Here is a 13,050-nt window from a genome sequence, read left to right as displayed (position 1 = left end):
GATAGGTAATAGGGCCTGATTCAGGTTGGATTGCAATCACAATAAGCGATCCAACTGCAAAAATTGCTAAGAGCATACGCATGTGCCTGCATTTTCTGCGGCACCCCGCAGAGAATGTGATCGCCTCTGCCTGTCAATCGGGGCGGGGAAGGGGGGGAGAGGTGGGTCAGCAACACTCCATTTCCAAGTCAGGGATGGAGCGGTGCGGGGGCAAGGCTTCAAAATGGGGTCTGCAACGGAGGAGACACAGGGGGCGTGGTCACAGCGACTGTATGACATCACATTCAGCCGCTGTGATCACAAAAATGGTGGCGGCTTCCTGCGCGCACATACAGTCTGCACCAGCAGGAGCCTACACCATTTTTTATGATCACGCTGAACTGCAGTGCGACTGCAATTACAGCATGGTCAAGAAGGGAGGCGTCATGCTGGGTGGCCATGCCCTGTCACTTTGCAGGAGCCAGCACCACTCACACACTAGTCCCCGGGTGCAGCCCCCAACCCCCGGGACACCCGGAGCAACAAAATGTAGATTCAGGCCACCAGGCCACGCCCCTACCTATGAAACCATGCCTCCTTTTTACCATTGCACTGCTTATCTGCGCGCACTGCATTACAATCTCCCTCGCCACCTCTCTGGGTGTCACCAGTGATAGTGACACCTCTGCCATGCTTGTAGCAGCTGGTCCTAAGATCTACGCCTCAAACCCTGAGTGTTTGCCCTTGTGACTTGTTGATCATCATAGCGAAGCAGATGCTTACAGAAAACTGCAGGGGCTTAGATTGAAAATAAAAAAATTGATAGGGTATAAGGTAGAGAGGAGCGGGTTCGGTTCTCCGAGAACCGAATTCCCCACGAACTCCACGTGGTTTACACTGGTCCGAGGCAGGCTCGGTTGTTCCCGCCTGACTCGGAAAACCTGAACAAGGGAAAATGTCATCATCCCGCTGTCGGATTCTCGCGAGATTCGGATTCCATATAAAGAGCTGCGCGTTGCTGCCATTTTTACTCGTGCATTGAAGAGAGAGCGGAGAGGACGTGGCTATGTTCTCTCAGTGGAAATCTCAATATCAGTGCTCAGTATCAGTGGTTACTTATTGCTGCTCAGTAATACTAGTAGTGTGTCTCTCCTGCTCAGTGTCAGTTCTCAGTAGTATCCTCATCAGTGCTCAGTATCACTGTTCATTGTCTTGTGCTGCATTGTGTTGCTCAGCATAATACAGTACATTACTAATAGTCCAGTGCTGCATCTTGCTGCTCAGTGTCAGTTCTAGTATCCTCATCAGTGCTCACTATCACTGCTCATTGCATTGTGGTGTTCTGTATACTACAATAACATAGTAATATAGTAACATAGTTTTTGAGGTTGAATAGAGGCAAATTGCCCATCGTGTTCAACCTGTTTTAAGTTGTGATGATTCTACATACTTGCTGAATAATGTTTTATGACTAGTTAGCTACTATAACTCATGTTACCCCCGGATTAACCATGTTGATATTTTAAGTATTATAACCTTGGATAGCTTTTTCATTCAGAAATGTATCCATTCCTTTTTTAAATCCAATTACAGAGTCCGCCATTACCACCTTCCCTGGCAGGGAATTCCACATCCTGATTGCCCTAACAGTGAAGAAACCTTTCCTCCATTGCGTTCTGAACTTTCCTCCAGTCGCAGCGAGTGACCACGTGTTCTTTTAATAAATAATTCCTCTGATAACTCTTTGTTATGTATCTTTACATATTTGAAGATATTAATAATATCTCCTCTTAGGCACCTCTTTTCTAGTGTATAAATATTCAGCCTAGTAAGTCTTTCCTTATAGTCCAGTACTTTAAGGCCTTTAATCAATTTAGTCTTCAGGATCTCTGACACTTCCATGAGCAGCAGAGTAGTGCAATGGAAGCATGCTGGGCCCATAACCCAGAGGTCGATTGATCGAAACTATCCTCTGCTATGTGCATTTTTTTTTTTATAATTAAAGTAATCAAAAACTGGGATTGATATTTTGGCACTTTTATTTTTACTTAAAGTACAATAACTTTTATCATTTTAATTTGTTTTAATAGTATATTGACAGCATTGTTTTCTTTAAAAAATCCACTTAATTTTCTTTACCCTGTTACTGAAATGGTAATTGACAAAAACAAACTACATTGTCACCAGAAGAGCAATGCAAAATGTACAAGTGATATATGAAAATCATCTTCCATCTTGAATTTCAATGATGCATTGGGACAACAATTTGTGAGAAACATCTTCACCCATAAAGAAAGATTTTCTTAATTCCTTACCTGTGTGCTGATTAGATATCACCTTGTTTTCACATTAAACAGACTTCCCCATGAGGAAGCAGCAAGGATGCAGTGACGTTTCCTGGTGTCAACCTGTATTATTTCAGTAGACATTGAAATGAGGATGCATCTTTGATGCCTTTCCAATGAAGCAAGTTTAATTCAGTAATAGGTGAAAAACCATTCCTACAAAGGTGTTAATCAGAGACTTGGCTTTGTGGACACTTTTCAGAGAGCAAATTTGTTAGCATAAACATAAAATCAGAAAATGAAGAGCTGTTTAATCACTCAATTGGACTTTTCTGCCAGCATAATTTTTTTTCTCTGCAACTCACTGCTAAATTGTGCTTCCTAGCTGTTTTTTTATAAAATCACTTAATCAAATCTAACTCTGATTACATCAGAGAAGGCCAGGTACCCTACACCATAAGGGGGGTTTTTGAAATTTTGACTTGTCTACTTAAAGATCACCAAAATCTGATTACAAGGTCAATTACATCCCTGGGTGGGATTGAACCACCAACCTTTTGGTTAATAGCCAAACATGCTAACCGATTGCGCCACAGAGACACCTTGCGAAAGTCAATACTGACAAAGGCTAATAAGCATTCATCTAGAACGTTTCCTAGAAAAACTTTAAAAAGTCAATAATCTGGAGAATTTTTGTAAGAAACACATTGGTACTTTCCCATGATGAGTGAGTGCTTCAGGATTTCTTGCACTTACATGGGCTATTAACCAAAAGGTTGGTGGTTCAATCCCACCCAGGGATGTAATTGACCTTGTCATCAGATTTTGGTGATCTTTAAGTAGACAAGTCAAAATTTCAAACCCCCTCTTATGGTGTAGGGTACCTGGCCTTCTCTGACGTAATCAGAGTTAGATTTAATTAAGTGATTTTATAAAAAACAGCTAGGAAGCACAATTTAGCAGTGGGTTGCAGAGAAAAAAATAACATTTTAAACCTACCGGTAATTTTTTTTTCTCGTAGTCCGTAGAGGATGATGGGGACTCCGTAAGGACCATGGGGGATAGACGGGCTCCGCAGCAGACATGGGCACTTTAAGAAAGACTTTAGATCTGGGTGTGCACTGGCTCCTCCCTCTATGCCCCTCCTCCATACCTCAGTTAGAGAAACTGTGCCCAGAGGAGACGGACAGTACGAGGAAAGGATTTTTGTTAATCCAAGGTCAAGATTCATACCAGCCACACCAATCACACCGTATAACTTGTGATATACTACCCAGTTAACAGTATGAAAACAACATAGCATCAGTCCAAGACCGATGAAAACTAACATATAACCCTTATGTAAGCAATAACTATATACAAGTCTTGCAGAAGTAGACCGCACTTGGGACGGGCACCCAGCATCCTCTACGGACTACGAGAAAAAGATTTACCGGTAGGTTTAAAATCTTATTTTCTCTTACGTCCTAGAGGATGCTGGGGACTCCGTAAGGACCATGGGGATTATACCAAAGCTCCCAAACGGGCAGGAGAGTGCGGATGACTTTGCAGCACCGATTGAGCAAACAGGAGGTCCTCCTCAGCCAGGGTATCAAACTTATAGAACTTTGCAAAGGTGTTTGAACCAACTTTGACCCACTGCTTGGATGACATCACCATATGCAAATCCATCTGCGGCAGGCCTTCCCCCAGGAATGCTTGCACTAGTTGTTGCATTTGGTTTGTTGTTTGGGGGTGCTTCAGTTTTAGGCAGCCTTCTGCCCTCCCATGTTCATCTGAAAATATGTGTTCTCCCTGCAGTTGTTGTCCCCAGATGAGAGTTCCCTTGTGCTGCCTCAGTTGAATCTCCTTTACTTGACAGAGATGTGCCTGAGCAGCGGCCCTCCCCAGCCCTATCCCAAATCATACTTATTTTGCATAGGAGATACCATGGTCATGAAGATTGTTCTCCCAGGGTTAGGTTAATTCATTGCATTCTGGGTATGCTGACCCCTGTGATTTCCCCAAATGTGGGAAACTCAACTGCATTATTTGTGGTAGTGGGGGACTGTGTTTGTGCTTTCCTCTGGTCAGCTCTGGTAAAAGTCAGATTTCTTTGTCTCAGATCTTCCTCTAGCCTTGTTCTTCTTTCGAGAGTTCCTTTGTGCTGCCTCAGTTGGATCTCCTTCACTTGACAGGGGGGTGCCCGAGCAGCGACCCTCCCCAGCTCTAGCCCAACTCCTACTTACCTGCCAGGTGAGATACTATGATCATGAAGATGCTTCTCCCAGGGCAAGGCTCACCCATTGCACTCTGGGTGTGCTGCCCCTGCGATTTCCCCAAATGTGGGAAACTTGACTGCATAATTTGTGTTTCCCCTGGTCGGCTCTCATATAATTCAGATCTCTTTGTCTCAGGTCTCTCTCCAGCCTAGTTTGCTGTCTGTTTCCACTTCTTTTTTCTTGAGCCCCTCCCTTCTATACCCTTGTGCACTATCCTGACTTCTCCCGTCTGCTTACTTTGTGCCTTCCAACGCACAATACAAACTACAGGTAGTGCTGCAGGGCCCACACCCTTTTACTTGCTTTACAGAGCAGCTCTGGAGCTGTTACAGTGCCCAGCTGCTGCAAGAAATCAGCTTGAATGCTTCAGGGGCTGGGGCATAGCCAACATGAGCCCCACACCGAAGGAGGGTGGAGGTGTTTAATGCGAACTAGGGGTCATCCAAGCGCCGCAAAAGGCCGCCATGCCCTGCACACCCCTTTATTCTTTTCATATGCAGACGAGGGTTGAAGCCAACTTTGACCCACTGCTTGGATGACATCACCATATTCAAATCCATCTGCTGCAGGCCTTCCCCCAGGAATGCTTGCACTAGTTGTTGCATTTGGTTTGTTGTTTGGGGGTGCTTCAGTATTAGGCAGCCTTCTGCCCTCCCATGTTCATCTGAAAATATGTGTTCTCCCTGCAGTTGTTGTCCCCAGATGAGAGTTCCCTTGTGCTGCCTCAGTTGAATCTCCTTTACTTGACAGAGATGTGCCTGAGCAGCGGCCCTCCCCAGCCCTATCCCAAATCATACTTATTTTGCATAGGAGATACCATGGTCATGAAGATTGTTCTCCCAGGGTTAGGTTCATTCATTGCATTCTGGGTATGCTGACCCCTGTGATTTCCCCAAATGTGGGAAACTCAACTGCATTATTTGTGGTAGTGGGGGACTGTGTTTGTGCTTTCCTCTGGTCAGCTCTGGTAAAAGTCAGATTTCTTTGTCTCAGATCTTCCTCTAGCCTTGTTCTTCTTTCGAGAGTTCCCTTGTGCTGCCTCAGTTGGATCTCCTTCACTTGACAGGGGGGTGCCCGAGCAGCGACCCTCCCCAGCTCTAGCCCAACTCCTACTTACCTGCCAGGTGAGATACTATGATCATGAAGATGCTTCTCCCAGGGCAAGGCTCACCCATTGCACTCTGGGTGTGCTGCCCCTGCGATTTCCCCAAATGTGGGAAACTTGACTGCATAATTTGTGTTTCCCCTGGTCGGCTCTCATATAATTCAGATCTCTTTGTCTCAGGTCTCTCTCCAGCCTAGTTTGCTGTCTGTTTCCACTTCTTTTTTCTTGAGCCCCTCCCTTCTATACCCTTGTGCACTATCCTGACTTCTCCCATCTGCTTACTTTGTGCCTTCCAACGCACAATGCAAACTACAGGTAGTGCTGCAGGGCCCACACCCTTTTACTTGCTTTACAGAGCAGCTCTGGAGCTGTTACAGTGCCCAGCTGCTGCAAGAAATCAGCTTGAATGCTTCAGGGGCTGGGGCATAGCCAACATGAGCCCCACACCGAAGGAGGGTGGAGGTGTTTAATGCGAACTAGGGGTCATCCAAGCGCCGCAAAAGGCCGCCATGCCCTGCACACCCCTTTTTTCTTTTCATATGCAGACGAGGGTTGAAGCCAACTTTGACCCACTGCTTGGATGACATCACCATATGCAAATCCATCTGCTGCAGGCCTTCCCCCAGGAATGCTTGCACTAGTAGTTGCATTTGGTTCGTTGTTTGGGGGTGCTTCAGTTTTAGGCAGCCTTCTGCCCTCCCATGTTCATCTGAAAATATGTGTTCTCCCTGCAGTTGTTGTCCCCAGATGAGAGTTCCCTTGTGCTGCCTCAGTTGAATCTCCTTTACTTGACAGAGATGTGCCTGAGCAGCGGCCCTCCCCAGCCCTATCCCAAATCATACTTATTTTGCATAGGAGATACCTTGGTCATGAAGATTGTTCTCCCAGGGTGAGGTTCATTCATTGCATTCTGGGTATGCTGACCCCTGTGATTTCCCCAAATGTGGGAAACTCGACTGCATTATTTGTGGTAGTGGGGGACTGTGTTTGTGCTTTCCTCTGGTCAGCTCTGGTAAAAGTCAGATTTCTTTGTCTCAGATCTTCCTCTAGCCTTGTTCTTCTTTCGAGAGTTCCCTTGTGCTGCCTCAGTTGGATCTCCTTCACTTGACAGGGGGTGCCCAAGCAGCAATCCTCCACAGCTCTAGCCTAACTCCTACTTACCTGCCAGGTGAGATACTATGATCTTCACTGTTAGGGCAATCAGGATGTGGAATTCCCTGCCAGGGAAGGTGGTAATGGCGGACTCTGTAATTGGATTTAAAAAAGGAATGGATACATTTCTGAATGAAAAAGCTATCCAAGGTTATAATACTTAAAATATCAACATGGTTAATCCGGGGGTAACATGAGTTGTAGTAGTTAACTAGTCATAAAACATTATTCAGCAAGTATGTAGAATCATCACAACTTAAAACAGGTTGAACACGATGGGCAATTTGCCTCTTTTCAACCTCAAAAACTATATTACTATATGTTACTATATTACTATGTTACTGTAGTATACAGAACACCACAATGTAATGAGCAGTGATAGTGAGCACTGATGATGATACTAGAACTGACACTGAGCAGCAAGATGCAGCACTGGACTATTAGTAATGTACTGTAGTATGCTGAGCACCACAATGCAGCACAAGACAATGAGCAGTGATACTGAGCACTGATGAGGATACTACTGAGAACTGACACTGAGCAGGAGAGACACACTACTAGTATTACTGAGCAGCAATAAGTAACCACTGATACTGAGCACTGATATTGAGATTTCCACTGAGAGAACATAGCCACGTCCTCTCCGCTCCCTCTTCAATGCACGAGTAAAAATGGCGGCAACGCGCAGCTCTTTATATGAAATCCGAATCTCGCGAGAATCCGACAGCGGGATGATGACATTTTCCCTTGTTCAGGTTTTCCGAGTCAGGCGGGAACAACCGAGCCTGCCTCGGACCAGTGTAAACCACGTGGAGTTCGTGGGGAATTCGGTTCTCGGAGAACCGAACCCGCTCCTCTCTACCTTATACCCATATATTTTTTTATTTTCAATCTAAGCCCCTGCAGTTTTCTGTAAGCATCTGCTTCGCTATGATGATCAACAAGTCACAAGGGCAAACACTCAGGGCTTGAGGCGTAGATCTTGGGACCAGCTGCTACAAGCATGGCAGAGGTGTCACTATCACTGGTGACACCCAGAGAGGTGGCGAAGGAGATTGTAATGCAGTGCGCGCAGATAAGCAGCGCAATGGTAAAAAGGAGGCATGGTTTCATAGGTAGGGGCGTGGCCTGGTGGCCTGAATCTACATTTTGTTGCTCCGGGTGTCCCGGGGGTTGGGGGCTGCACCCGGGGACTAGTGTGTGAGCGGTGCTGGCTCCTGCACAGTGACAGGACATGGCCACCCAGCATGACGCCTCCCTTCTTGACCAATCTGTAATTGCAGTCGCACTGCAGTTCAGCGTGATCATAAAAAATGGTGTAGCCTCCTGCTGGTGCAGACTGTATGTGCGCGCAGGAAGCCGCCACCATTTTTGTGATCACAGCGGCTGAATGTGATGTCATACAGCCGCTGTGACCACGCCCCCTGTGTCTCCTCCGTTGCAGACCCCATTTTGAAGCCTTGCCCCCGCACCGCTCCATCCCTGACTTGGAAATGGAGTGTTGCTGACCCCCCTCTCCCCCCCTGCCCCGATTGACAGGCAGAGGCGATCGCATTCTCTGCGGGGTGCCGCAGAAAATGCAGGCACATGCGTATGCTCTTAGCAATTTTTGCAGTTGGATCGCTTACTGTGATTGCAATCCAACCTGAATCAGGCCCTATTACCTATCACAATGCGCTGCGGGCAGTACAAAATTGGTTTAATATGGGAGAAAAAACCCCAGACCTGTGCTCCTTAACTGTACCTGGTGGCTCGTGGAGCGGCTGCCCAGTAATCAGTGTCCACGCCAGTGCGCACACGGTCCACCCCCTACGGCCACGCTCCCCTTCATCAGCGGCCTCGTGATCCGGAAGGGCGGTGCGTGTGTGACTGACCTTAGGAAGAAACCGGAGCCTCCGCTGCAGTGACCCAGCAACCAGGGCACGGGAGTATACAGCGCCGCTGGGAGTGATGAAGCTGCAGTAAAGATGTCTATTAGACCTAGCCTGCTGCAGCCCTTGTAGATTCTCATAAAAAAAGTTCTTATTTTCTTGTCAAAATTAATAGCTAAGAATAGGCTGCCTGAGGCAGGCCCCTGTTAAGTGGCCTGCTACTGAAGGCACCAACTACAAACTGAGCTCCCTGTTCATGGAAGCGGGGTTATAGAGGAGAATGCGCTGAGCATCTTGGGAACAGTCAAAAGCTTTGAGCCGGTTGGTGCCTCAGATCAAGATCCTACTCTACACCCCAATGTGAATCCTTGTGGAGTCCAGTGTACCCCACAGAAGAAATTAATGTGTCACACCCATTGGCAGCAACCTTAGAATAGCTGCTGACGGGCACAATTGAGAAAGGAAGGGGGGGGGGGACATTTGAATCCAGCACATAGATGCAATTCAAATATGTAATTTGAACCTTCCTATTTTAAAATATAATGGATGAACTTCACCCTGTGATAACAATCTTCATGATATAGAGATCTCATATGCAAAATAAGTATGAGTTGGGATAGGGCTGGGGAGGGTGGCTGCTCGGGCAAGCCCCTCCCCCGTCAAGTTAAGGAGATTCAACTGAGGAAGCACAAGGGAACTCTCGTCTGGGGACAACAACTGCAGGGAGACCACATTTTTTCAGATGAACATGGGAGGGCGGAAGGCTGCCTAATACTGAAGCACCATCAAATATCAAACCATATGCAATAACTAGTACAAGCATTCCTGGGGGAAGGTCTGCAGGAGACGAATTTGCATACGGTGATGTCATCCAAGCAGTGGGCCAAAGTTGGCTGGAACCCTCATCTGCATATGAAAAGAGAAAAGGGTTATGCAGGGCATGGCGGCCTTTTGCGGCGCTTGGATGACCCCTAGTTCGCATTAAACACCTCCACCCTCCTTCGGTGTGGGGCTCATGTTGGCTATGCCCCAGCCCCTGAAGCATTCAAGCTGATTTCTTGCAGCAGCTGGGCACTGTAACAGCTCCAGAGCTGCTCTGTAAGGCAAATAAAAGGGTGTGGGCCCTGCAGCACTACCTGTAGTTCGCATTGTGCGTTGGAAGGCACAAAGTAAGCAGACGGGAGAAGTCAGGATAGTGCGCAAGGGCATAGAAGGGAGCGGCTCAAGAAAAGAGAAGTGGAAACAGACAGCAAACTAGGCTGGAGAGAGACCTGAGACAAAGAGATCTGAATTATACGAGAGCCGACCAGGGGAAACACAAATTATGCAGTCAAGTTTCCCATATTTGGGGAAATCGCAGGGGCAGCACACCCAGAGTGCAATGGTTGAGCCTTGCCCTGGGAGAAGCACCTTCAAGATCATAGTATCTCACCTGGCAGGTAAGTAGGAGTTGGGCTAGAGCTGGGGAGGGTCGCTGCTCGGGCACCCCCCTGTCAAGTGAAGGAGATCCAACTGAGGCAGCACAATGGAACTCTCGAAAGAAGAACAAGGCTAGAGGAAGATCTGAGACAAAGAAATCTGACTTTTACCAGAGCTGACCAGCGGAAAACACAAACACAGTCCCCAACTACCACAAATAATGCAGGCGAGTTTCCCACATTTGGGTAAATCACAGGGGTCAGCATACCCAGAATGCAATGAATGAACCTCACCCTGGGTGAACAATTTTCATGACCATGGTGTCTCCTATGCAAAATAAGTATGATTTGGGATAGGGCTGGGGAGGGCCGCTGCTCAGGCACATCTCTGTCAAGTAAAGGAGATTCAACTGAGGCAGCACAAGGGAACTCTCATATGGGGACAACAACTGCAGGGAGAACACATATTTTCAGATGAACATGGGAGGGCAGAAGGCTGCCTAATACTGAAGCACCCCCAAACAACAAACCAAATGCAACAACTAGTGCAAGCATTCCTGGGGGAAGGCCTGCAGCAGATGGATTTGCATATGGTGATGTTATCCAAGCAGTGGGTCAAAGTTGGCTTCAACCCTCATCTGCATATGAAAAGAGAAAAGGGGCGTGCAGGGCATGGCGGCCTTTTGCGGTGCTTGGATGACCCCTAGATCGCATTAAACACCCCCACCCTCCTTTGGTGTGGGGCTCATGTTGGCCATGCCCCATCCCATGAAGCATTCAAGCTGATTTCTTGCAGCAGCTGGGCACTGTAACAGCTCCAGAGCTGCTCTGTAAGGCAAGTAAAAGGGTGTGGGCCCTGCAGCACTACCTGTAGTTTGCATTGTGCATTGGAAGGCACAAAGTAAGCAGACGGGAGGAGAAGTCAGGATAGTCCACAAGGGTATAGAAGGGAGGGGCTCAAGAAAAAAGAAGTGGAAACAGAGAGCAAACTAGGCTGGAGAGAGACCTGAGACAAAGAGATCTGAATTATACGAGAGCCGACCAGAGGAAACACAAATTATGCAGTCAAGTGTCCCACATTTGGGGAAATCGTAGGAGCAGCACACCCAGTGTGCAATGGGTGAGCCTTGCCCTGGGAGAAGCACCTTCCTGATTATAGTATCTCACCTGGGTGTGCTGCCCCTGCGATTTCCCCAAATGTGGGAAACTTGACTGCATAATTTGTGTTTCCCCTGGTCGGCTCTCATATAATTCAGATCTCTTTGTCTCAGGTCTCTCTCCAGCCTAGTTTGCTGTCTGTTTCCACTTCTTTTTTCTTGAGCCCCTCCCTTCTATACCCTTGTGGACTATCCTGAATTCTCCTCCTGTCTGCTTACTTTGTGCCTTCCAATGCACAATGCAAACTACAGGTAGTGCTGCAGGGCCCACACCCTTTTACTTGCCTTACAGAGCAGCTCTGGAGCTGTTACAGTGCCAAGCTGCTGCAAGAAATCAGCTTGAATGCTTCAGGGGCTGGGGCATGGCCAACATGAGCCCCACACCGAAGGAGGGTGGGGGTGTTTAATGCGAACTAAGGGTCATCCAAGCGCCGCAAAAGGCCGCCATGCCCTGCATACCCCTTTTCTCTTTTCATATGCAGATGAGGGTTCCAGCCAACTTTGGCCCACTGCTTGGATGACATCACTATATGCATATCCGTCTTCTGCAGACCTTCCCCCAGGAATGCTTGTACTAGTTGTTGCATTTGGTTTGTTGTTTGGGGGTGCTTCAGTATTAGGCAGCCTTCTGCCCTCCCATGTTCATCTGAAAATATGTGTTCTCACTGCAGTTGTTGTCCCCAGATGAGAGTTCCCTTGTGCTGCCTCAGTTGAATCTCCTTTACTCTAAAACTTGTAAAACTTAGCAAAAGTGTTTACTAAATAGCTGCTCGGCAAAGTTGCAATGCCGAGACTCCCCGACCAGCTGCCCAGGATGAACCCACCTTTCTAGTAGAATGGGTCTTCACCTAATTCAGTAACGGCAATCCTGCCGTGGAATGAGCATGCTGAATCTTACCACAGATCCAGCGCATAATTGTCTACATGGAAGCAGGACACCCAATCCTGTTGGGAGCATACAGGACAAACAGAGCCTCTGTTTTCCTAATCTGAACCGTTCTGGTGACATAAATTTTCAAAGTTCTGACCACAGCCAGAGACTTTGACTCAACGAAGGTGTCAGTGGCCAAAGGCACCATGTGGAAAGATGAACCACCTTCGGCAGAAATAGTTGACGTGTCCTCAATTCTGCTCTATCTTCATGAAATATCAAATAAAGGCTCTTGTGATACTGCATGGTTTGTACTGTTTTCCATGTGCTCCCAGATCTTTCAAGCAAGAAGCATGGTCAAGAAAGTTCTGTTTGAAAAGAAACAACATTTACTGTCATTGTTATAGAATTTGGGAGAAAAAACAAGAAGAAATCTGCACTGTTGACGCACTGGACAGAATGAATGAATCATAAAATATAACCTTTATTAAGTATGTATTAAAATTGGATAAATATTAATATTATTATCCCAAACTGCAGTGAAACATAAAGGTTAAAATCACAGAACTAACATACATGTGCATAAGAAGAATAAAGAGATGTGAAAAAAAGGTTTAAAAAGCGTGTCCGTGTGTGATTATTTTTGAAGGCACAACCCTGGCGGGGTTGTTTATATAGATATATATGTTGCTAATAATCACTTTCTAGCGTAATGTTATTAAATAGCTGTTAGTATCTATGTCGTCAGGTACCACTGGGTCGTATCCTATATACTCCTGTGGGAAACTTGACTGCATAATTTGTGTTTCCCCTGGTCGGCTCTCGTATAATTCAGATCTCTTTGTCTCAGGTCTCTCTCCAGCCTAGTTTGCTGTCTGTTTCCACTTCTCTTTTCTTGAGCCGCTGCCTTCTATGCCCTTGTGCACTCTCCAGACTTCTCCTGTCTGCTTA

At 46.8% G+C, this 13,050-nt stretch overlaps 7 non-coding genes and 2 pseudogenes across 7 annotated transcripts; 5 read left to right on the top strand and 4 right to left on the bottom strand.

Annotated features, from left to right (window-relative positions):
- Nucleotides 1–2,790: 2,790 nt before the first annotated feature.
- On the bottom strand, nucleotides 2,791–2,864 carry TRNAN-AUU (transfer RNA asparagine (anticodon AUU)). The gene has a single exon. It is a non-coding gene; the product is annotated as a tRNA-Asn (tRNA).
- Nucleotides 2,865–4,168: 1,304 nt separating this feature from the next.
- LOC135019390 (U1 spliceosomal RNA) lies at nucleotides 4,169–4,332 on the top strand. Its single transcript, XR_010216964.1, has one exon. It is a non-coding gene; the product is annotated as a U1 spliceosomal RNA (small nuclear RNA).
- Nucleotides 4,333–4,484: 152 nt separating this feature from the next.
- Nucleotides 4,485–4,626, top strand: LOC135019336 (U1 spliceosomal RNA; annotated as a pseudogene).
- Nucleotides 4,627–5,318: 692 nt separating this feature from the next.
- On the top strand, nucleotides 5,319–5,482 carry LOC135019341 (U1 spliceosomal RNA). The gene has a single exon (XR_010216919.1). It is a non-coding gene; the product is annotated as a U1 spliceosomal RNA (small nuclear RNA).
- Nucleotides 5,483–5,634: 152 nt separating this feature from the next.
- On the top strand, nucleotides 5,635–5,776 carry LOC135019335 (U1 spliceosomal RNA; annotated as a pseudogene).
- Nucleotides 5,777–6,468: 692 nt separating this feature from the next.
- LOC135019142 (U1 spliceosomal RNA) lies at nucleotides 6,469–6,632 on the top strand. Its single transcript, XR_010216737.1, has one exon. It is a non-coding gene; the product is annotated as a U1 spliceosomal RNA (small nuclear RNA).
- A 3,305-nt stretch (nucleotides 6,633–9,937) lies between these two features.
- Nucleotides 9,938–10,100, bottom strand: LOC135019418 (U1 spliceosomal RNA). The gene has a single exon (XR_010216984.1). It is a non-coding gene; the product is annotated as a U1 spliceosomal RNA (small nuclear RNA).
- Nucleotides 10,101–10,252: 152 nt separating this feature from the next.
- Nucleotides 10,253–10,416, bottom strand: LOC135019259 (U1 spliceosomal RNA). Its single transcript, XR_010216851.1, has one exon. It is a non-coding gene; the product is annotated as a U1 spliceosomal RNA (small nuclear RNA).
- Nucleotides 10,417–11,090: 674 nt separating this feature from the next.
- On the bottom strand, nucleotides 11,091–11,246 carry LOC135019452 (U1 spliceosomal RNA). Its single transcript, XR_010217002.1, has one exon. It is a non-coding gene; the product is annotated as a U1 spliceosomal RNA (small nuclear RNA).
- Between the last annotated feature and the right edge of the window lie 1,804 nt (nucleotides 11,247–13,050).

The sequence above is a fragment of the Pseudophryne corroboree genome, unplaced genomic scaffold (genome assembly GCF_028390025.1).
Source record: "Pseudophryne corroboree isolate aPseCor3 unplaced genomic scaffold, aPseCor3.hap2 scaffold_334, whole genome shotgun sequence".
Lineage (NCBI taxonomy): Eukaryota > Metazoa > Chordata > Amphibia > Anura > Myobatrachidae > Pseudophryne > Pseudophryne corroboree.
Note: the sequence above shows the minus strand (reverse complement) of the source record. Positions and strands in the feature narration are given on the sequence as shown.